Source organism: Macaca nemestrina, chromosome 9, assembly GCF_043159975.1.
Source record: "Macaca nemestrina isolate mMacNem1 chromosome 9, mMacNem.hap1, whole genome shotgun sequence".
Classification (NCBI taxonomy): Eukaryota; Metazoa; Chordata; class Mammalia; order Primates; family Cercopithecidae; genus Macaca; species Macaca nemestrina.
In genome coordinates, this window is record NC_092133.1 from 134,202,084 (window position 1) to 134,228,231 (window position 26,148).

At 36.0% G+C, this 26,148-nt stretch overlaps 1 long non-coding RNA gene across 3 annotated transcripts in view; it reads left to right on the top strand.

Annotated features, from left to right (window-relative positions):
• Positions 1-26,148, top strand: part of LOC105494334 (uncharacterized) — a 636,433-nt gene that overhangs the window by 118,884 nt on the left and 491,401 nt on the right. For 2 of the 3 annotated variants that reach the window (XR_011608282.1, XR_011608283.1), the window contains 2 exons: positions 16,041-16,199; positions 19,109-19,198. This is a non-coding gene — a long non-coding RNA (uncharacterized lncRNA). The remainder of the gene's footprint in view (positions 1-16,040; positions 16,200-19,108; positions 19,199-26,148) is intronic. The other variant, XR_011608284.1, reaches the window with a different exon arrangement.

A 26,148-nucleotide genomic window follows, 5' to 3' on the forward strand; every position in this document is an offset into this window, starting at 1 on the left:
TGGAGACCGAGAGGAGCCAGTGGTGTGGTTCCAGTCCAAAGTCTGCAGGCTCGAGACCCAGGAAGATCCAACGTCATTCTGAAGGCCATCAGAGAAGAAGAATCCCCTCTTTCTCTGGGGAGGTCAGCCTTTATGTTTTACTCAGACGTTCCGCTTAATGGGTGAGGCTCAGCCACATTAGAGGGAGCAATCTGCTTTACTCAGCCTGCCAGTTTAAACATTGCTGTCATCCAGACACCCTCATAAAAGCACACAGAATAATGTGTGCCCAAATATCTGGGCAACTCTTGGCCTAGTCATGTTGACTCATAAAATTAATCATCACACCTAGGTTATTTTCTGGTTCTGCCGCTACCTAGCAATTAAACCTTGCCAATCACTTAACCTTTATGGACCTAATTTTATTACCTAAAAATGAAGAGATTGAGTAACATAAATTATAAGATCCTTATTCATTCTAAAATATATTCTTATGCAGGTACAGCCAATTTAGCATATTCATTTAACGTCCCATGGTCAAATACACAAGAGAATCCATAGTAGAAAATCTGCCAAAAATATTTATTATCATTAGGTCAGAAACACCAATACCTTGTTCTTCTATTAATCTTTAACTTCATTTCAATTGTGCAATCTGAAGAAGACTTTAAATAAATTATCACAAATAGGACCAAGGACACCTTTGGGAAATTAGCAGGAAAATGAAGAAAAAAGTTCAGTAAAAATGAAACAATGCATTTATACTCAAATAAATCCATACAGTTTTTGAGCTGTTACTTACCTCTTTCCCCTATCTTGCATACAATCTTATTATCACTCCAGTGAAACTCTTAGGAATTGACACCTTTCTAAGATATTGAGACACAGAAGAACTTGAAAATAAGAGGTATCAATGTGGTGAGAATAACCACGAAAAAAAGTCTTTGAGGTAGTATGTGAGATAATGGACAGGATGCACTCAATTCACATCTAAACAAGTACTGTGTCTGTAGATGTATGTATTTAAATGAGAGAGCAATCACATGAATCCATGGGGATGTGTTGATAATTACACATTCAGATGCTATTTGCTCTTAGCAGTAACTTAAGAATCATTTACAGTGGTTTTCAAATTCTTCGCTTTGCATTTCTCACCAATAAATATTTCTAAGTATGCCCCCACGTACATATAAAGAATATAAAGAAAATGAAATTGAAATAAATCAGAATTGAAATTTTAACATTTTTTTCCTCCCTAATATCTCTCATTAATCTCTCAACTCTACATGTATCTATAATACACTGATATCACGTTGTGCCATTTTGAATAAAATTTATTCCTAAAAATTGGTGGGGAAGATAAAGGAGGAGCTGGTACAGCAGCCATTTAGAAATGAGAGAGGATTGATCACATGACATTAGGAATTTACTAAAGTTAGGATCTAATGTATCTAATCAGCATTCAAGTTTTCTCATTCTTAAAATGAGATTGTTATAGTCTATTGTTCTCCTTTAGCTCTAAAACTTCAGTTCTCAACCACCAGTTTCTGGTGCAGCATATAAAGAGCATTGAATCATCAATCACATTCTCACAACACCAGAAAGACCAATCAAACCCTGAAAATCAACAGCTCCTCTTAGATCCATCAGGAAATTAAGATCCTGTGGCAAACTACGGCCACTAAAAGTGGCAAGACTGGGAAATTCAAGAAGCGTGGCATAAAAGGAGCAGAAGCCAGAAGCCAGCAGCTGAACTGACAGGAGCACTGCGACTGTAATTGACAAATTACCAGAGGCTCAGACTCGATGGGTTTGAGTTAAAACCTCCAAAGAAGAGGACAATCTTAGGAGTGTCTTTATGCTTTCCTGAGTTTTACCACCAAGAACCCCACCAGATTCCCAGGGAGAAGAACAAAGAAAAATCCTCATTTATTTCAGGCAGTGAAAGGAGAAAAGAACCATTTTGAGAAAAGAACCATTTTGAAATATGCCTGGAACATATTGTTCTCCTTAAGAAAGGACTGCCGTCAAAAGAAGCAATTATGCCAGAGCCCAGCCCATTTGGGTTTCATCAGAACCTGGCTTCTCTGAGGGAAGGAAAATGCTGTTGTTCCCCTTATTCACTGGGAATAGCTTCCAAGACCCCTACTACATGCCTAAAACCAGGGATAGTACCAAACACTATATATACTATGTGTTTTCCTATAGATACATACCTATGATAAAGTGTAATTTGTAAATCAAGGACAATAGGATGTTAGTATTAATAACAAAACATAATTATAATAGTATAGCATAAATTATGGAAATATGGTCTTTCTCTCTGGGTCTCAAAATATCTAATTGTACTCTACACAGCTGTTTTCTGACCTCAGTTGACTGTGGGCAACTGAAACTGCAGAAAGAGAAACTGTAGATAAGGGGGAAACTGAGGTACCCGACTTCTGCTCACACTAGACTTCGTGCTTCACCTAAGGGAAGAAGGACCTAAGAAGCACTTGTGAAGGTCACAGTCAGAAGGGCACAGCCTCCCTGAATGACAGAGCTCTAACCATAGGATTATAGAGCACTTTCCACTGCCCACACCTTCCCACCACATCAGTGGGGCTCCTAAATAACAACAAGGCTTACAGAACTGCAAACCTCAGACACTACTTAAGAAGGAGCCTCTAAGAAAGCCCAGAGATAACAGAGGAGACAAAACCAAGGATATTAGAAGAAATTTTAGTCTTTGCCACTCAACTACAGCAAACAATAAGCAGCATATCAACCCTAGCCAGACAAATATAAAACCTCAAATGAAAGGCCTATTCTTCTCCGATTCTTTTACCTGATACATCACGTCTGGCTTTCAACAAGAAATTTAAAAACATGCAAAGAGGCAAAAACATAGTTTGAAAAATCAAAGTAATATCAGAACCACACTCAGATATGGCAGTGGTTTCAGAATTATCAGAACGGTAATTTAGAATAGCTATAATTAATATGCTAAGGAGTCTAATGGAAAAACATTCAGGAACAGATGGGCAATTAAGCCAGGAGACAGAAACTCTAAGAATCAAAAGGAAATGCTAGACATCAAAAACACTATAACAAAAATAAAACGTGCCTTTAATGGGCTCATCAGTAGATTCGGCATGACCAAGGAAAGACTTAATGAGCTTAAAGTTATGTCAACAGAAACTTCCCAAACTGAAATGCAAAACTATAAAAGAATAAAAAGTATAGAACACAATATCCAAGAACTGAGGTGCATTATAAAAGATGGAGCCTGCCTCTACTGGGAACACCAGAAGGAGAAACAAAGAATATTTAAAATAATAATGGCTGATAATTTGCTAAAATTAATGAGACACCAAACAACAGATCCAGGAAACTCAGACACTAAGCAGAAAAAAATACCAAAAAATCTGCACCTAGATTTTTAAATCCAGAAATTAAAATTGCTAATATCAGAATGTAAAAGAGACCATAACTACTGATTCCATATACATATTAAACTGCAAACCGCAGAAAATCAAAGGCAGAAAAATCTTGAAAGACATCACAGGGAATAAAAACACAAAGGATATGAATTGCAACAGACTTCTCTTAAGAAACCCTACAGACCCTTGCAAGAAGAAAATGTCATGAAATGCTTAAAACACTCAAAGGAAAAAATCACCCACCTAACATTCTATATACAGCAAAATTATCCTTCTAAAGCAAAGAAGAGAAAAATGTTTTCTCAAACAAAGATTGAGTACACCTGCCTTGCAAGAAATGTTAGACGTTCTTCAGAAAGAAGGGAAATTATATAGGTCAAAAATTTGGATCTATATAAAGAAAGAGCATTAGAGAAGGAATAAAGGTAAAATAAAATATCTACTTTTCTATTCTTAATTGATCTAACAGATACACTTTTTTTCAAAATAATAACAATGTATTGGGTCATTATAGTTTGTGGATCAGTGAAATGAATGACCATAATACAGTGAGGTGCAGGAGAGAAGAATTGGGAATATTCTGTTGGGATGCACTTGCACTACTCATGAAACAGTATAGTGCTATTTGAAAGTGGATTTAGAGTAGTTGTAAATGTACATTGAAAACTTTAGGCCAACCTCTAAAAAGTTTTTTTTTAAAGAAATATAACGGATATGCTAAAAGAAGAGAAAAAATTGAATAATGTGAAATTCTAATTTATAGCCAGAGAAGGCAAAAAAAGACTGGAAGACAAATAAGGGAACACAGAACAAGAGCAGTGAGTAGAAAACGGTAACATATATGGTAAATATTAGTCTAACTATATCAATAATAACTTTAAGTGCAAGTGGATTAGATGCATCAAATTAAAAGACAAAGGCTGAGTGGATTAACAAAGAAGAAAACGATTCAATTCTATGTTGTCTACAAAAAACCTACTTCAAATATGAAGATACAGGTAGATTAAAATATAGAAAGATATACCAGGCTGACACTTCTCCAAACAAAGCTAAAGTAGCTGTATTAATTTTAAACTAAACAAATTCAGAGTCAGAAAAATTATCAGGAACAAACAGGTGCATTACATAATGACAAAGGTCCGTTCCCCAAGAATAAATAGCAAGCATTAACTTGTGTATGCCTAACAACAGAATGCCAGAAGATGTAAGGCAAAAACTGATGCAATTACAAGATGAAGTCAACAATTCCACAGTTACAGTTGGAAAGCTCAATACCTCTCTATTAATAAATAAAATACCCAGCAGGCAGAAAACCAATAAGGACATGGTTGAACTGAACAGTACCATCAATCATTTGTATCTAATTGACATTTATAGAACAATTCTTCCAACAACAGCAGAAACCATTTTCTTCCCAATATCACATGGATTATTCACCAAGTTAGTCCACATTCTGAACCATAAAGCATTTCTTAACAAATTTCAAAAGAATTGAAATCATAACCAACTATGCTCAGAGACCACATTGTATTAAAGTATTAACCAATAACAGAGAGATAGCTGGTAAATTTTAAAATATATGGATATTAAACAACATACTTCTAATAAGACATTAATCAAAAAATTCAATCAAAATTAAACTTATTTTGATGAAATAAATACAAAAATGCAAGTTGTTAAAATCTGTATGATGCAGCAAAAACAGAGATTAGAGGGAAATTTGTAGCATTGAATGAATATTTTAGAAAATAAAAAAGACCTAAAATCAATAAAAGAAGCTTCTAATTTAGGAAACTAGAAGAAGAAGAACAACAAATTTAATCCAAAGTAAGCAGAACAAAATGAATAAAAATTAGAGTAGAAATCAATAGCAGTGAAAACAGAAGATTAATAGAGAAATCGACAAAGCCAAAAGCTAATTATTTGAAAAGACCAAAAAATTAATAAACTTCTAGTCAACCTAACAAGAACAAAGGAGAAAATACAACTTGCTAATGTCACAAACAAAAAGAGATGGTAAATATTGACTCCATAGATATTAAAAGGATAGTAAGGGAATATTATGAATAACTCTGTACTGATAAATTTGATACCTTAGAATAAATTGACTAATTTCCTGAAAGGAAATACCTACTAAAACTCTCACAAGTAGAAATAGATAATTTGAATCGGCCTCTATCTATTGAGGAAAGTGATGAATAATTAATAGTCTTCCAAAAAAGAAAACACCAGGGCCACGTGGCTTCCCTCCTGAATTCTCCCAAATATGTAAGAAAGAAAGAATACCAATGCTGAATAATCTCTTCCAAAAAAGAGAAGCTGAAGAAAACTTTCTAACTCATTTGATCATGATAGCATTACCTTAATAGCAAAATCAGAAAAAATAATTACAAGGAAAAGAAGTAAAAGACCAGTATCTCTCACAGATATACATGCAAAAATCTTCAACAAAATATAGTGATTTTATGTAACAGTTTATAAAATGAATTACCACAACAAAGTGTGATTTATCCAAGGTATGCAAGGCTGGTTCAACATTCAAAATACAGTTAAGTAATCCATCACATCAACAGGCTAAAAAAAAAAAAAAAAAAAGAAGAAAAATGAAGTGATCATATTGATAGATACAAAAAAAAATGACAAAATGCAATGCCGATTTATAATAAAACCTTTCAGCAAACTTGGAATACAGAGGAACTTGCTCAACCTGATAAGGAACATCTACATAAACCTACAGCAATCAGCATACTGAATCGTGAGAAAGTAGATTTCCCCTTAAGATCAGGAGCAAGGAAAGGATGTCTCCTGTCACCACGGTAATGTAACTTCTTACTAGGAGTCCTAGCTAATGCAATAAGACAAGAAAGAGAAATAAAATGTATGCAGATTGGGAAAGAAAGAATAAAACTTTATTCTCCAGTGGCATGCCATGATTTTCTATGTAGAATGTCTCAAAGACTCAACAAATAAAACTCCTATAACTAATAAGTAATTATAGTGAGGTTGCAGGATACAAGGTTAACACACAAAAGTCAATTATTTTCTATGTACTAGAGATGAATAGTTTGAATTTTAAATTAAAATATAATCCACTTACATTATCTCTGGAAAAATATCAAAATAGGTATGTATATATAACAAAATGCATACTAGTTGATGTGAAAAAAACTATAAAATTCTGATAAAAGAAAATTTTAAAGATACACAGATAGCAAATATGCTATGAAAAGATGTTCAAGATCATATGTACTTATGGAATTGCACATTAAAACAATGAGATACCACTACACACCCACAGGAAAGGCTAAAATCTGATATACTTACAACACAAAATGCTGGCCCCCACATGAAGCAACAGGAACTGTCATTCATTGCTGCTAGGAATGCCAAACGGAACAGTCACTTTGGAAGCCAGCAGGGCAGCTTCATACAAAGCTCAGTATCATGTGACCATACAGGGCTGTAGTCATACTCCCTTGTATTTACCCAAAAGAATTAAAAACTTATATCCAAAAAAAAAAAAAAAAAAAAAAAAAAACCACCTTATGAGTTTCTTCATTATTACAAATTTGGAAGCAACCAAGATGTTTTTCAATAGGTGAATGAATAAATCAATTGTAGTGCATACATAGAATGAAATATTTTTCAGTGATAAAAGGAAATGAACTACCAAGTCACAACGAAAGACATAAAGGAAACTCCAATGCTTATCACTAAATGAAAGAAGCCAATCTGAAAAGACTATATATGATTCCAACCATAAGACATTCCAGAAAAGGCAAAATTCTACTCGATTAGACAGTAAAAAGATTAGAGGCTGTCAGGGCTTCCGGCGAGGGCAGGGAGGATGAATAAGTGGAACCCGGGAAATTTTTAAGGTTAGAAAGTGTTCTGTATGGTACTGTAATGGTGAATACATGACACTGGGCACTTGCCAAAGCCCGTAGAAGGCTACAACATGAAGAGGTAATGCTAATTAGAGCTATGAACTTCAGTTAATAAGAATATATCAGTATTGGCTTGTCAGTTGTAACAAATGTACTACACCAATGCAAGATATTAATAAAGAGGAGATACTAGGTGTGTAGGAACAGGATGAGAGTGTATATGGGAAACTCTACTTTCTGTTCAGTTTTCCGGTAATCTAAAACTTCTCTTAAAAATAAGGTCTGTTCATATGTTTAAACAAGATAAATTTGATTCTGTAAATGCATGATTGTCAAAGCCTCATTTGTCTCTGCATAGTGCGTAGACCAGGTTGTACAGAGGCATGGAGCTAAATGAAGTGTTTACGGGGAGATTACACACACACACACACACACACACACACACCCCTGTGTATATATGTATGTGTATATGTGTATATGTATATTAATGTATATATGTAGTTATGCATGGCATAATGACACTCTGGTCAACAATGAACCACATACATGAGTCTTCCAGGGCCACTTCTAGTCTGACACACCCATTCATGGTAAGTGCCCTATACAGGTATAAAATTGTTATCTTTTATATCATATTTTTACTCTTCCTTTTTATGTTTAGATACAAAATATCATTGTGTTACAGTTGCCTACAGCATTCAGCAGTCACATGCTGTACACATTTCTAGTCTAGATACACGAGGCTCTACCATATAATCTAGGAATGTATTAGGCTGTACCATCTATGTTCGTGTGAGTACACTCTATGATGTTTGCCCAATGACAAAATTGTCTCACAAGGCATTTCTCAGAACAAAACCTCATCATTAAATGACACATGACTAAATGTGTGTGTGTGTGTGTGTGTGTGTGAGAGAGAGAGAGACATCTCATAATTATTTTATTTTATTTTATTCTATTTTATTTTATTTTATTTTATTTTTTGAGACGGAATTTCGCTCTTGTTGCCCAAGCTGGAGTGCATGGCGCGATCTCGGCTCACTGCAACCTCTGCCTCCCGGTAACCTCTGCCTCCCGGTTCAACTGATTCTCCTGCCTCAGCTTCCCAAGTAGCTGGGATTACAGGCATGCGCCACCATGACCGGCTAATTTTGTATTTTTAATAGAGACGGAGTTTCTCCATGTTGATCAGTCTGATCTTGAACTCTAGACCTGAGGTGATCCACCCAACTTGGCCTCTCAAAGTGCTAAGATTACAGGTGTGAGCCACTGCACCGGGCAATTTTTTTTTTTTTTTTTTTTTTTTTTTTTTTGAGATAGAGTCTCGCTCTGTTACCCAGGCTGGGTGCAGTGGTATGATCACAGCTCACTGCAGCTTAGCCCTCCCAGGCTCAAGCGATCCTTCAACCTCAGTCTCCCAAATAGCTGGGACTATAAGAAGTGCACGCCACCCTGCCTGGCTAATTTTTGTATTTTTTCTCGAGACGAGGTTTCTCCAGATTGCTCAGGATGGTCTGGAAATCTCCCTACCTCGGCCTCCCAAAGTGCTGAGATTACAGGCGTGATCCACTGTGCCCTGGCCTTCTCATAACATTTACGAAGAAACTGTTCCCATGTTAGGGATGAGGAAATGGAAGTTCAAGAAGGAAAGAATGTTGTCCAGGGTTCAACAGCTGCTAAAAAGCTAACCCCGTAAGTTCATGTTCTTTCTTTGATGAAACATTTTGGGGTTCGGATTAAAGTCGTTAATGAGAGAGTGCCTGGGCTTCTCTGGAGATTTGTGTCCAAATTGGCCCACAAGCATGTGGGGTTAAGTATAGAAACAAAATACCTGAGAACCAGTGAAAATGCAAAGGAGAAGCGGCATTATTGGTTTCCAGCCTCCCAATTTCACTTCAACATTATCCACGAATCCTGGCATGTTTATGGAACTCGTTGTCTCCACTGGGTTAAAAAGACCGTATTCTTTCGAACCACTATGTTCACCTTACTCTTAGCACGTGACGTTGACTGACTGTATAGAGTTTGATGAAACCAGCCCCTGAAATTTATAACAATATGTCCGTGATAATACCTGTCAAAAGGACTATTTTTTTTTTCCGGCTTGTTTTGCTATGTTGAAGACATTTTTAATTCCTCAAATTAAGGCTCATGAATATTTGTCTAAAATGAAACCACTCTCTTTAACATTGTAAAGTGAGTTAGAAAGGGTTCCTTCCTCCTATGTACTTGGAGTTTGTATAGAATTGGGATTAATTCTTATTTATATATTTGGTAGAATTTGTCAGTGAAGCCATCTGGACCTGAATATGTCAGAGGGTTTTTACAAGGAATTCAGTTTCCTTAAAAGACATAGGACTATCCAGGTTCTACTTCTTTTCCTGTGAGATTTTGTGTCTTTCAAAGAATTTGTTCATTTCATTTAGATTGTTGAAAATAGTTTCCTCATTGGAACATTTCTTAGTTTCCATCTCTCTACTGATATCCCTCCCCTTTTTGTACATATTTTCCATATTTTAAAATGGAGCCTTCAATATTTTAATCTATTTACATTCCCTATATAATAGTTTCAACATACGGTGATCTGTGAATCTGTTCTCTATATTGCCATGTGCCATGATGAATTTCTTTTTTTTATTATTATACTTTAAGTTCTAGGGTACATGTGCACAACATGCAGGTTTGTTACATATGTATACATGTGCCATGTTGGTGTGCTGCACCCATTAACTTGTCATATACATTAGGCATATCTCCTAATGCTATCCCTCCCCCCTCCCCCACCCCACAACAGGCCCCAGTGTGTGAGGTTCCCCTTCCTGTGTCCAAGTGATCTCATTGTTCAATTCCCACCTATGAGTGAGTGTCTGGTTTCTGTTCTTGCAATAGTTTGCTGAGAATGATGGTTTCCAGCTGCATCCATGTCCCGACAAAGGACATGAACTTGTCCTTTCTTATGGCTGCATAGTATTCCATGGAGTATATGCTACCAATGTCTTTATTCACAGAATTGGAAAAAAAAATACTTTAAAGTTCATATGGAACCAAAAAAGAGCCCGCATTGCCAAGACAGTCCTAAGTAAAAAAGAACAAAATTGGAGGCATCACGCTACCTGACTTCAAACTATACTACAAGGCTACAGTAACCAAAACAGCACGGTACTGGTACCAAAACAGAGATATAGACCAATGGAACAGAACAGAGCCCTCAGAAATAATACCACACATCTACCACCATCTGATCTTTGACAAACCTGAGAAAAAGAAGAAATGGGAAAAGAATTCCCCCTATTTAATAAATGGTGCCAGGAAAACTGGATAGCCATAAGTCGAAGCTGAAACTGGATCCCTTCCTTATTCCTTATACAAAAATTAATTCAAGATGGATTAGAGACTTACATGTTAGACCTAAAACCATAAAAACCCTAGAAGAAAACCTAGGTAATACCATTCAGGACATAGGCATGGGCAAGGACTTCATGTCTAAAATACCAAAAGCAATGGCAACAAAAGTCATGATGAATTTTTTTTTTTTTTTTTAATTTTGTATCTATGCTGCTGAGTGTCTCATAGTGCTTTACTCAAGCCAAATATCTTATGTAGAGCAAAGGACACGGAGGTAAAAAGTACTTCCAACTACAATTGGCATTTAGTGTTGGGGATTGAATCCACCTAATCTAGAATTGATCTATGGCCACATTCTTTGCACTGCTGGTTTCAAATTACTCCAAGAATGATTGAGGCTGTGTGAGGGACTGCAGTGCTGAGGGTGTGTCCAGTGTGCTCTGCTCTAAGGTTTGAGCCACCCCTTACATTGTGCCACAGAAGGGTGCAAGCTCTTGCTCTTCTCCCCACAGTACAGCACGGTTGCTTATTACTCAGTGTTCCAAGGTTGATATTGCATGACACAGGGTGGGCTCTCCGCATCCCTGCTCCAGACGTAGTCTCAGGTCAGCTGTGTGTGCCAAAGACTTTGGGGTGAATTTTTCTCATCATTTCTCCTCTTCCTCTGTGTGCCAAGTTTCTTTCTGCTTCTCATCCAGAGGTAGGAGACCTCTGAGAGTGTTCATAGAAGATACTGGTACCCACACTTTTTTTCTGCCCTTTTGAACATTTCCCAGTTTCAGAAGATTCTGTTGCTCCATCTTAACCCCTTCAGAAAGGGCTAGGACCTCAAGGCTCTGTTTGCTGCTCTTCTCTCAGAGCCTTACGTTTTTTGAGAGAATAATCCCTGCAAGTGGGTAGATGTGTATGCCTTTCTCCTGTTCCACATTTATACCAACAGGAAAGCCTCTCACCAGTCTTTGTTCCACCAATCTTTCTCATGAGCACCCGGTGGGGGTTCATGGAAATCTTCCTGCAAATGGGTACATGTTCCCCTTGTGCCTGAGACTTCCAGGGGTTCTGTTTTCCCATATCAACAGATACTCATCATTTTGCAATGAGTTGATATGTTATGTTCTGGCCCTCATGCCTATGGCATGGTCTTCCCATGTTTTTCGACAGCTGAGACATTCTACACATGTTATCCATGGGAAATGGGGAGCTCCTCTTCCTTGGGCTTCGAGCTACATAGTTGCCCTGTGACCTCAGCTGTCTGAAAGTGTGATTTTATAGTTTATCCTACTTTTTATTTTCGTTAGGAAGGGAGCAATATTTTTCATTTTTCTGCATGTGAGCCAGAAATGGAAAACTCCAATTCTCTTTTATATTTTTAATATTTTCTTCTAAATTGGTCTCCAACAAGATTTAAAGATTTTTTTTCTTAACACACACACACATGCCCCCTGCCCCCCCCGACACGCACACACACTCCTACTTACTCCATATCTATTTCCAAACTATTTTTAACTGCTTCCACTTGCTCAGCTTCACTCACCCCTTTGGGCAGTGCAGTACGGCTGGCTTCTGACTCCAGCACAATAGGAGCAATTGCTTTCCTACAACCTTGTTATGGCTAAATACAATAGTCTTAGGTCAGCTGTGGACTTAAATTTAGTTTTGGAACAGAGTCAATAAGTCATCAGAGTAAGAGAGTTCTCAGACCAAATAAGGTTCTAGAATTTATAGAATGTTAGCAGAAAGTATTTCTTATAGGAAACAGTTTACACTGGATAATACTTGTGTAAGATTTATTGTTCATGGAGGAAATGAAAAAAATAAACAGAAAAAGGGTAGACAGTGGAAAAAGTAATAGAGAAATGAATAGTTGAGTGTGAGCAACTATTGGTCACTTTGAAGAAGGACTAAGTGGCTAAAAAGAATAGAGAGAAAAAAAAAGAAACTGAGAATCATTCTGTGAATTATAGTATAGAATGTTCCAATGAGAAGGACTCAAGAATAGGAGTACTAATAAAATAGAAACAGCAATGTATGCTTAAGCAACTAGGAGTCTACATAGGAAATAACATGAATAATACCGAAAAAGTGTTTTTGTGATGACACACATGCACACATAACATTATATGAGATAACAATGCAGATTTCCACAAACACTGACAGATCCTTTTAGAAGCAAGGCAGGAGTGGGTCAGGAAGTGGTTGATATCTTGAATAAGATAAATGAAAATGAGGAAGAGGTATTTGAACACTGTGTTTTAAAATAATACCTTAAATTATGTGAGAGAATGTTTATACCTGGAGAGCACAGAAAGTAATCAGTAAGGATTTTCTCTGCAGAAAGAGATTTCACCATAGGAGGAATATCTATCTATCTATCTATCTATCTATCTATCTATCTATCTATCTATCTATCTATCTATCTGTCTATCTATCTATCTATATATATTCCATAAAGGGAAGGGTAAGATTTCACTTTGACAAATTCACACATTAATGGGAAAGGGGGGTGGTGGCAGGAGGAAAAAAAAATGTCTTGCCAAAATTTCCTGTGAAAAGATCTTTGCAAAACCCAGTAGCTTTGCACAGCTCTGTCACTTGTTCACAATCAGACTCTTGAAATCACCTTTAGGGCCTTAGGCTATTCCTCCCCTTGCTATGAGTCCCACCTCTAAAAATTACACAGAAAACGAGAAATGCTTGCTCACAGGAGTCTAATCATCAGATAAGTATTACCTTTCTTAACTCCAGCACATCCCCTCTCAGGAGAGCCCATCAGTCATATCACTGCATGAACACCCCAGACATGGTGGATGACCCTAAAGAGCAATGAGGAAAAGGAGAAAGTTTGGTTTCTAGACCTTTCTCTTTGCTCCAGACCCGTTGAGTTGGCTGTGGGATCATTGTTTAACGAGATTTAATGAAACATTTTTATTGTTTTAACTTTCCCCCAAAAGGTATAACAAGTCCAAATTTTGTAATTCATGTCGTAAGTGATCTAATGCACATTATATTATTCGAAAGCATCCAAACGGTACCCCAGAGAAGAAAGAGACCAGTGCTACTGCTTACCAGGTCTCTAGAATGAAAAAAAAAATGAGCTGAATTTATTAAATTTCAAACTTCTATGACAACTTAATATGAATATGATCCTTTGGTTTATATATATTGCATATAAATGTATCTGAAAGTTTGCTCTAAAGTAGTAAAAGAGGAAAGATGACTTCTTTTAGAAGAAGAACTAAGCATCAAACAAGAACACCTGTGTGCCACGTTAAGCACATTTCTCTGGGAGAAACTTTATGGCACAGGTTGTCAGTAACTAAATATTATAGCTCAATATTCTCCTGTAATACTCTCCTATAACTTCCCGATGGTCCTAGTATAGGGGATAAAGAAAGGCCAAGGATACTGGTGAAAGTCATGAATCCTTTCTAGCCCAGTTTTCTGTTAACTCTTCAATGAGAAAATGTCCAATGGGAAGCCCATACATACTTATTATTTTTCTTTATTTTCAGTCCAATAAAACTGCATCATTTTATCATTGAAAATATTCTGTTACTTCCCAGGAGCCTTGGTTTGGTTTAATTCTACAATTCCTTCAATTTTATGATGATAAAATAGCCTACCGACCTTTAAGTCTATTGCAAATTCTAGAATATGAACTGATATTTTTCTAGTGGTTTTGCAATTTGGTGTACCTGGCAGTTATTATAGGCTCTGAAAATGTTTAGCTGTAGTGAAACCTGGTATAAATAGCATTTCTTATTTACATTACTTTTAATCTTCTAGTTCAATATACTAAAATGTATTTTTTTTTAATACCACATTATTGGTTTGTGTTGAGACAAATAATTGAAAAGGAGTTAGCTTTTTGAAGTAGTACATTTTGGATGATAGTGTTTTTCTTAATATAATATTGTATTTTCATATCTTTAAGTGGTCTTTAACAGGCTTTTTTTTGGTTTTGTTTTGTTTTTTTTGAGACGGAGTTTCACTCTTGTTGCCCAAGCTGGAGTGCAATGGTGCAATCTCGGCTCACTGCAACCTCCACCTTCCAAGTTCAACAAATTCTCCTGCTTCAGCCTCCTGAGTAGCTGGGATTACAGGTGCCCACCCACACCCAGCTAATTCTTGTAGTTTTAGTAGAGATGGGGTTTCACCATGTTGGCCAGGCTGGTCTCAAAACTCCTGACGCCAGGTGATCCACCCGCCTCACCCTCCCAAACTGCTGGGCTTACAGGCGTGAGCCACAGTGCCCGACCTTAACATGCCATTTTTATTGAATGTGTACTATTTGATATTGCAAATGTTTTTTTTGCCTCTTCTATTTTGTACATATGAAACACATTTGAATCCTTGCTTTGTAAGTAATCTTGGAATTTGCACCTTTGTACATAACAATATTGCTTCTCGGCCTTTTGAGCAATCATTTTTGCCTGACACATTTCTGAAGAAAAACTTATTTACAATTATGGCAAATACTGACCATGGTGATGGGGGTACTGTGACCATCCATTGCACTTCTCACCTCTGATAATTCCCACGATCTAAAGAGATTGAATTTGTTTTTGTTTTAAGACAGTGTCTCGCTCTTGTTACCCAGGCTGGAGTGCTGTGGCATGATCTAGGCTCACTGCAACCTCCACCTCCCTGGTTCAAGCAATACTCCTGCCTTAGTCTCCTGAGTAACTGGGATTACAGGCATCTGCCACCATGCCCGGCTAATTTTTGTATCTTTAGTAGAGATGGGGTTTCACCATGTTGGCCGGGCTGGTCTCGAACTCCTGACCTCAGGTGATCCGCCTGCCTCCACCTCCCAAGTGCTAGGATTACAGGCTACAGGAATGAGCCACCACACCTGGCCCTAAAGAGATTAAATTTGATATTGCACCCGCACTGGGGTCAGGCTCACACCATGCTTTTCTTATTACCTACCCAGGAAAAGGTTGAAGGCTATGAGGTGAAAGAATCTCAACATGAGTTCCAGAAAGTTTTCTGTGAAAAACAGTTAATGAGGGCTGTATCTCAAGAATTCCCAAAAGAGAAAGCAATCAGAACCTGAACATAAGGGGCACAGGATTATTTTTACAATCCTTCTTCTTAAACTTATTTTTTTAAAAAAATCAGTCCATTAGATTTAGAAGAGAACACTTGATGAGCTGCCACCATTTAATGCACATGAATAAATGCATGTACATATGTTGAATCTATAAGCTTTTTAAACATGCTAGCTCTCTGATAGTTCAGGAAGAACACACTGGTTGTTAGTTGACCTTCATTAGCTTTTGTCATTGGGAAAAAGTGTTTGTGTGAGCATTTTCGCAAGAATTGTGTGAGCTTATGAACGTGTGACTGTTTGTGTCTCTTCTTTTCATCAAGAATCTTGTATTTGTTATTTACTTGGCAGGCTTATTCTACACTGAGGAGGACAAAACTCCAAAAGCTCAGGATCACAAGCTCTTCAGCAGGAACTCATCCCTGTTTTCTTCAACAGCCTTCCGTACTGATCTTTGGTCCTCCTTAAAACTGATTTTATCAGAGATCCATAGAATGGTGGATCTATGAGGTTAGTTCAATTCTTTCGTTTACTCATGAAGAATGAAGTCAAGAGAAATCACTTGCAAAAGATCATGCCTTAAGTGAATAATTGAATTAAGAATGAAATGTGAAGTATTTGGTTCCTGAAACTCTAGTTTGGTCAATAAACTAGCTTAAGGAATATTCTGTCCCACTGATGACAAGATAAAGCAAACCAAGAAACATGTCTTGGAACTAGAGCAGGACTTCCCAAACCTTAACCTAGAAATGAATCACCTGGTGGGCTTTGCGATTCTGCTTTACTGACAAACAACCAGGTTATTGCTGGTTTGGGACCAAAGTTTGAGTAGCAAGAATTAGAAAAAAAAATGGCCGGTCCTTTTGCCCGTAATATAACAGTTGCTCATACTGGAACCCTTTTTGTGAATGTAGAAATGTGCATGGAAATATAAGTGGTATCTCAGGATAAGTAAGCTTGAAGAAAGTATAGATAACCTGTTATATTTTAAAGATGGCTAAATTCAGACCTTCACATCTTACAATCAGAAATACTGTCTAATTTAATTATTAAGTAGGAACATTGTGAAATATACCATGATGCCCTATGAAAATATAACACTAGTTTCTAATATATACTTGAAGAAACACTAATATATTCTTCAAACCATAAAAGGAAGTATGACATTAAAAATGATTTCTGTGTTATCTGACACAGATTCAAAGGCAAAAAACCACAGCTTGCAAAGAAAAATGGCTTTGCTTTAAAATGAAAAGTGTGACTGCTTATGTTCTTTGTAATCTGGAGCAATTTACGAACAGTAGGGGCCTGAGCAACTTTGAAATAATATCCTTTGCAATGGTCTGAATGTTTGCACTTCTCCAAAATCCAGACATTGAAATCCTAACCTCTCAAGGTGATGGTAGGAGGTGGGGTTTTGGGAGGTGATTAGGTCCTGAGGGTGGAGCCCTCATGAATGAGAGCAGTGTCCTTATAAAAAAGCCGTAGAGAGCTCCCTTGCCCCTTTCACTCTGTGAGCACACGGTGAGAGGGCTGTCATCTGACAACCAGAAAGTGAGTCTTCACAAGCTGTGAAATCTACTGGTGCCTTGATTTTGGCCTTTGCAGTCTCCAGAACTCTGACAAATAAATGTTGGTTGTTTATAAGCTGCCAAGTCTATGGTATTTTATTATAGCAGCCAGAATAGACTAAGATATCCTCTAATCTCCTACATTCTCTTGTCCTATCCTGTGCTGTTTTTCTAGCAGGCCTTGGCCCCCATTCTTCTCATGAAACTCGTGAAAAAACCTGATAAGCTCCTTCTTACTGAGATCACTTATGGTCTCCATATTACTTCCTTCCCAGGGAGAGTTGCATCTGGCCACAGGTTAGAATCTGTGTGTTCCTTTTAAAAATAGCTAATACTTAGACTCCCCCACCCACCTTCCCCAGTTGAATTAAATCAGAATTGAATTTCTGAGGTAAGTCCTAGACACTGGTATTTTCAGAAGTTCTCTAGATGATCTTAATGTTCAGTTAAGCTTTATAACCAGTGTTTAAATAAAGACACATAGAAAGAACACAAATTTGAACTCAGAATTTAACTAGAAGACTTTCAGGGGCAGAAGTGCTGATGGTGTATGAATAGGTGATGTGGTGGCGTATGCATTGTGTATTTATCATTTTTGACCCATAAAAGAACATCAAAATATGAAAGACATTTTGGGCAAGGAGATTGTGATGGTTGATACTGAGTGTCAGCTTGATTGGATTGAAGTATACAAAGTACTGATCCTGGGTGTGTCTGAGGGTGTTGCCAAAGGAGATTAACATTTGAGTCAGTGGGCTGGGAAAGGCAGACCCACCCTTAATCTGGGTGAGCACCATCTAATCAGCTGCCAGCATAGTCACGATATAAAGCAGGCAGAAAAACATGAAAAGACTAGACTGGCTTAGCCTCCCAGCCTACATATTTCTCCCATTCTGGATGCTTTCTGCCCTTGAACTTTGGACTCCATGTTCTTCACCTTTGGCACTCGGGCTGGCTTCCTTGCTCCTCAGCTAGCAGACAGCCTACTGTGGGACCTTGTGATTGTGTGAGTTAATACTACTTAATAAACTCCTTTTTGTATATATATTTCTATTAACTCTTCAATGAGAAAATGTCCAATGGGAAGCCCATACATACTTATTATTTTTCTTTATTTTCAGTCCAATAAAACTACATCATTTTATCGTTGAAAATATTCTGTTACTTCCCAGGAGCCTTGGCTTGGTTTAATTCTACAATTCCTTTAATTTTATGACAATAAAATGGCCTACCGACCTTTAAGTCTATTGCAAATTCTAGAATATGAACTGATATTTTTCTAGCGTGTTTGCAATTTGGTGTACCTGGCAATTATTATAGGCTCTGAAAATGTTTAGCTATAGTGAAACCTGGTAAAAATGGCATTTGTTATGTGGATTACTTTTAATATTCTGGTTCCATGTGCTAAAATGTATGTGTTTTTAAAAATACATATTTAATAAAATATAAATATATATATATTTTTATATTATATAATATAAATATTAAAATATTTAAATATTAAAATACAATAATATAAATAATAAAATATAAACATAGATATTTATATTTTTATATATATTTTATATATAATTTAATAAAATAAAAATATAAAAAATATATATTTAATACAAATATATATATCCTATTAGTTCTGTCCCTCTAGAGAACCCTAATACAGAGATCTTCTAAATACAATTTCATTTATAATGTAAAGGCTACCTACAAAAGGAAAGGAGAGGAGTAAATCCTGTGATGCTGTAATGTATTCCCTGTGTTCTCACCTCTTGTTAGCAGTTTGTTTGCCACACCCCACAGGACAGAAAATTACCCAGCCAGGACTGCTCATTTATATTACTTTTCTTCTAGTACCTCTGAGTACTTCCTTCTCAGAACTAATTCTAGTCATGTGGAAGAGGTGACTAACCAAAGGGAATTCAGCAGCAGCAGAATTGACAGGTAAGTTTACTTACCTGTCAATTAGTTGGTGTGTTTTTGTTTCTTATTCTTATGACTGGATTCCACCTGTCTAGATTATATTGATGTTGCTTTGGAAATCCTTACACTTTCTACTTTACTTTTATCGTTTTTCCACTTGTGGAAACTTTTGTTTTTGTTTGTTCTATTTTCTTTACATTATAGAAGTAAATTCCACTTCTGCCATCTTTCATTTTAATATGCATTTAGCTTTTTGCTTTAAGAACATTTAATGTTAGGGCCAATCTGTGATTTCTCTAATTTAAGAGGAATTCCATCTGTTCCTGCTATGTGAATGACAAATAACAAAACTTGGAATAACTTTTACATTTGTTTCTTTAAGATGATACCTCATTTTATCTTATCAATAAAGAGGCACGTTCCTATCATACAGATATGTGAGTCATTTGCTAAAACATAAACTAATTTCTCTGAATTTTCTATATTCCATTTGTTCAGATTATGTTTGGTTTTCTCCTAGGTAAACTCAGGAATATCCTGTTGTTCGTTGGTGTCTCATATGCATGTTTAGCAAAAATGCACTCTCCAGGTAGAGTACCAAGTACACTTAGCTGCTGAAAGCTAGGGATCTCCTCAAAAGCACACATACTATGTCAGTAGCACAAATGATCAACAGCAAGGCAGAGAATATAATCAAGTAATCAGACAATGGCTCTTGTGGTGTAACTTAAAATATACTGCCATTCAGATAAGATAACAGCAGAATTCTAAATGGCCGAATCTTATTGCATTTCTTTTTGGTATCAAGTGTATGTCAGTGATAAACAAATAATAAAATATATGTTCAATGACTTGAAAAATAGCATGATTTGTTTTCTTCTTCTTCTTCTTCTTTTTTTTTTTTTTTTGAGACTGAGTCTCACTTTGTCGCCCAGGCTGGAGTGCAGTGGCGCAATCTTGGCTCACTGCAACCTCCGCCTACCAGGTTCAAGTGATTCTTCTGTGTCAGCATCCTGAGTAGCTGAGATTACAGCACACACCACCACACCTGGCTAAGTTTTGTATTTTTAGTAGAGACGAGGTTTCACCATGATGGTCAGGCTGGTCTCGAACTCCTGACCTCGTGATCCAACCACCTCGGCCTCCCAAAGTACTGGGATTACAGGCATGAGCCACCGCGCCTTACCTATTTTCTTCTTTTTAATAGCCACTGAATAATTCTAAATGGAAAGCTTAGATAATCCAGAATTACTACATATGCTTATGTAATATACCATCAAATTATATCAAATTATTTCTGGTTGTGTACTATAAAATATATCATAAAATTAATTAGTCTTGGTGTAGTTAAAAGAAGAATTTAATGTAGTGGGAATATCTCCTAGAGTGTTAGAAATGTTATAAAGTGTAGAAAAGTTACTGTTGTAGAAGGTTGAATATTCTTGCCAAGAATATTCAGGTAATTAGAGTGGTATGGGACACGTAAGAGATTAGACAATATGCAAAACATTCCTCTCCGACTCTGAGTGATGTTTTATGATAATGGTGCTCTCTAACATGGTAATAAGTGATTTTAAGGCCTGTGGTAGAAACATCTGCACCACAGGGCAGTAAAAACAAGACAAATCCTGAGAGCTCCTTGTGTATAACATTTTGAAACACACTTACACAGAGAGAACTTCATACATTGTGTTCCTCTTTTGGATTCTGGCTTTACAAGTTTCTGGCTGCCTGGTGTCTGTCCTTGTATAAAATGCATGAAGTTATTATGCATTTATGTGTGTATTTATTTGGGTTTAGCTGGAGCAAATGATGACATATCCTCCTGTCATTGAAATAACATAATCTATCTTGATTCACTTGTATTATTTGTTCCCAGCCATAAAATTCATCTTATACTAGTCTATATTTACTCTATTGAATTCAACATTTTTTAATGTCTGAGTCTCAGCTCCTTGAAAAGTCTCTGTGCAATAATAATGGTATTGTTAACATTTTTATTTCCATATACATGCCTTATCAAACCAATATTATACATGATTTTAATTTTCTAATGCTCTAGAGTAAATGGGCAGCTTGAGAAAGAGGTGATATAAATAATAAACATAGTATTTATCATTATTACTTTTAGTGCTGGGTTAGCAGACAGTACTTAAATTGCTTTGTATACATTGTACTATTTATAACTCTCCTAACCTTAGGATATAAGTACTGATCTCTTATGAAATTTATTGACAAAAAAAATAATGATTCTCTCTCTCTCCCACATATGTATATATATACACACACACATATATATACAGAAAGAGTATAATATACACTGGATATTGAATATTATATATAGTTTTTGTACACTGTATATAGTTCATTTTTGTGTTGTATACTGGCTTTCATGTCTGCTGTATTCTTACTGATTTCTCTCTACTTTTTCTGTCACTTGCTGAGAGTGGAGTATTAAAATTTCTACTATACATATGATAGCATATACGTATGATATATGTAGTTTTATATATATATATGAAATTGTAATACTCTCCTCTCAGCAAGTAACAGGAAAAGTAGATAGAAATCAGTAACAATACAGCAGACATGAAAGCCATACACAACACACCAACTGACTGACATTCACAGAGGATTCTACCTAACCAAAACAGAATATAAATTATACGTTCACAAAGCTAGACTCTACGTTTGACCATAGAAGAAAGCTCAATACATTTGAAGTTACTGAAATAATATATATTATGCTCTAATATCATAATAGAAATAAATTTAAAAGGAATAATAAAGGTATTAGAAATGTTTCTAACATACTCCTCAATAAATAATGGATTAAAGAAGGAGTTAAAGGGAAAACTAGAAAATATATTGAAGTGAATGAAAACAAAAGCAAAACCTATCAAATTTATGGGATTTGGTTAAAACACTGATTAGAGAGAAATCTTTAACTTTTAAAGTTCATTTAAAAAACATCCCAAAAAGTTTAAATCAATGATTATTGTTACGAGGTGGAAAAAGAAGAATAATTAAACTACTGTAAAAAGACAAAAAGAAATTAAGGTAAGTAGGAATCAAAGAAATAGAAATGAGTAATAAAGGCAACTGAATCGGAAGCTTGCCTTTAAAAAATCAATGAAATTAATAAAACTCTAGTCAGACTGATCAGGATAAAAGATATAAATTAAGAAGTAATAAAAGCGGGACTCATGACAGCTACTGTAGGAACTTGTACGGTATTAGGGAAAGTAAATTTTATGAACCACTTTATGCCAACCATTTTACTTTAAAACTTAAGTAAATGGGCAAATGGCTTGAAAGACACAAACTCACTGAAGAAACAGATAATCTGAATAGACAAATATGTAGGAAAGAAACTGTATTGATAATTGACAATCTTCTCACAAATAAAATTTCATGACCGGATAGATGGTTTTACTGGTAAATTATATCACAGTTAAGAAAAAAATACTATGAACTCAATTTAAACTTAAGGAAAATAAAGGATGAGGGAACACTTATTTTATTAGATCAGCAGTATTCTCAGATCGTACCAGACCAGATATTATAGAAAACTTTTAAAAAGCCCTACAGATCAGTATTCTGTGTAAACAAAGATGTACATTTCTTTGAATAAATATGAGAAAATAGTAACCAATCATCCACTAAAAAAGATGATATATCATGATTCAGGAAAAATTTCTCACCCACTGCCAGTTTCATGGGTGAGGCACCAACAGCAAAGACGGGTTAAGAGGAGAAAAGTATATAATTTTATTTAATAGAAGTTTTGCATGACAGAGCAATCTCCTTAAGGAAATGAGGACCACAAGAAAAAGTGAAACTCCTGTGTTTTTTATGCTTAGGTTAGATGAAGGGTAGAAAGTCATGGAGAGAGGTGATGGGAGGACAGAGTTTATTCATGATGATAAACTGGGGGGAACTTGGCAAAATCTGTTTCTTCAGATTATTCTCTTCAAAGATAAGGAGTTCCTTTCTCCTGTATATAGAGTGAAAACCACTCCACAAGGGTCTTATGACCTACTTCAAGAGAATGCCAGAAAATTATTTATTTATGTATTTATTTTTAATTTTTTATTATACTTTAAGTTCTAGGGTACATGTGCACAACGTGCAGGTTTGTTACTTATGTATACAAGTGCCATGTTGGTGTGCTGCAACCATTAACTTGGGTCATTTACATTAGATATGTCTCCTAATGCTATCCCTCCCCCCACCCCATGACAGGCCCTGGTGTGTGATGTTCCCGACCCTGTGTCCAAGTGATCTCATTGTTCAATTCCCACCTATGAATGAGAACATGTGGTGTTTGGTTTTCTGTCCTTGCGATGGTTTGCTCAGAATGATGGTTTCCAGCTTCATCCATGTCCCTACAAAGGACATGAACTCATCCTTTTTTATGGCTGCAAAGTATTCCATGGTGTATATGTGCCACATTTTCTTAATCCAGTCTATCTTGATGGACATTTGGGTTGGTTCCAAGTCTTTGCTATTGTGAATAGTGCCACAATAAACATACGTGTGCATGTGTCTTTATAGCAGCATGATTTATAATCCTTTGGGTATATACCCAGTAATGGGATGGTTGGGTCAAATAGTATTTCTAGTTCTAGATCCTTGAGGAATCGCCACACTGTCTTCCACAATGGTTGAACTAGTTTACACTCCCACCAACAGTGTAAAAGCGTTTCTATTTCTCCACATCCTCTCCAGCACCTGTTGTTTCCTGACTTTTTAATGACTGCCATTCTAACTGGTGTGAGATGGTATCTCATTGTGGTTTTGATTTGCATTTCTCTGATGGCCAGTGATGATGAGCATTTTTTCATGTGTCTGTTGGCTGCATAAATGTCTTCTTTTGAGAAATGTCTGTTCATATCCTTCACCCACTTTTTGATGGGGTTGTTTGTTTGTTTCTTGTAAATTTGTTTGAGTTCTTTGTAGGTTCTGGATATTAGCCCTTTGTCAGATGAGTAGATTGCAAAAATTTTCTCCCATTCTGTAGGTTATCTGTTCACTCTGATGGTAGTTTATTTTGCTGTGTGGAAACTCTTTAGTTTAATTAGATCCCATTTGTCAATTTTGGCTTTTGTTGCCATTGCTTTTGGTGTTTTAGACATGAAGTCCTCGCCCATGCCTATATCCTGAATGGTATTGCCTAGGTTTTCTTCTAGGCTTTTTATGGTTTTAAGTCTAACATTTAAGTCTTTAATCCATCTTGAATTAACTTTTGTATAAGGTGTAAGGAAGGGATCCAGTTTCAGCTTTCTACTTATGGCTAGCCAGTTTTCCCAGCACCATTTATTAAATAGGGAATCCTTTCCCCATTTCTTGTTTTTGTCAGGTTTGTCAAAGATCAGATGGTTGTAGATGTGTGGTATTTTTTCTGAGGGCTCTCTTCTGTTCCATTAGTCTGCATCTGTTTTGGTACCAGTACCATGCTGTTTTGGTTACTGTAGCCTTGTAGTATAGTTTGAAGCCAGGTAGCGTGATGCCTCTAGCTTTGTTTTTTTGGCTTAGGATTGTCGTGGCAATGCGGGCTCTTTTTTGGTTCCATGTGAACTTTAAAGTAGTTTTATTCCGATCCTGTGAACAAAGTCATTGGTAGCTTGATGGGGATGCCATTGAATCTATGACATGTTTGTATATTTAGAAAACCCCATCATCTCAGCCCAAAATCTACTTAAGCTGATAAACAACTTCAGCAAAGTCTCAGGATACAAAATCAATGTGCAAAAATCACAAGCATTCTTATACACCAATGACAGACAAACAGAGAGCCAAATCATGAGTGAACTACCATTCACAATTGCTTTAAAGAGAATAAAATACTTAGGAATCCAACTTACAAGGGATGTGAAGGACCTCTTCAAAGACAACGACAAACCATTGCTCAACAAAATAAAAGAGGACACAAACAAATGGAAGAACATTCCATGCTCATGAATAGGAAGAATCAATATCATGAAAATGGCCAGAAAATTCTTTCTATGTTTTATGACCTGCTTTAAGAAAGAAAGGTGAGGGGAAGGTGAGAGAGACTTTTTTGCTTCGACTGTTTTCTCAAATGCCAATGTGCCATATTTGGGGGAAGCATGCCTTGAACCACATGACATACTTAAGTGGAGATTATATCAGCAATGAAAAGTTTGTGTAACACTTGAAAATCAATCAATATATTAATTCTTCATTTTAACAACATAATGGAGAAAGGACATATGATCATCTCAATGGTGGGAAAAAAACAGATTAAATTCAACATTTATTTGTTATAAAAATTACAGAAAACTAGAAATAGATGGGAATTTTTAAACCTGATTGAAGGAATGCACAGTAAGACAGATAACATTTTAAGGTCAGGCATACGGCTCAGATGTCCACTCTCATAGCTTTTGTTCAATAGGTACTGGATGCCCTAATGAAAACAGTAGAGCAAAAAAGGAAATCATATGAATGCATATTGGATAAAAAGAAGTAAACATGTCTTTGTTCACAGACAAAATGTTTGCAAAAAATGTATAAGTTTTCTCCAAAAATGTACTCTATACCTAATATTTAACAGGGCGACAAGATTAATATACAAAATTTACTGTTTTCCTGTACATTAGCAACAAATAACTGGAAATAAATTTTAAAACATAACATTATTTACAGCATTCAATTTCATAAAATACTTCGGTGAATATAAAACAAAAAAAGACTTGTAGAAAAAACAATTTTGGAGAATTGTTGTAAGATATTACAAAGATTCAAAATACATCACTCATTTCAGGCTATGATATTTTCACAATATTCTCTCCAAACAGACATTTAAATCTGATGTATAAATCCTTGATCAAAGCCTCAGCAGCTTTTTTGTGGAAATTATCGTGCTGAATCTAATATGCATATAAAAATGCAGAGGATATAGACCATCCAAAATAATACTGCAAAAGAAGAAAAACGTTGGATTT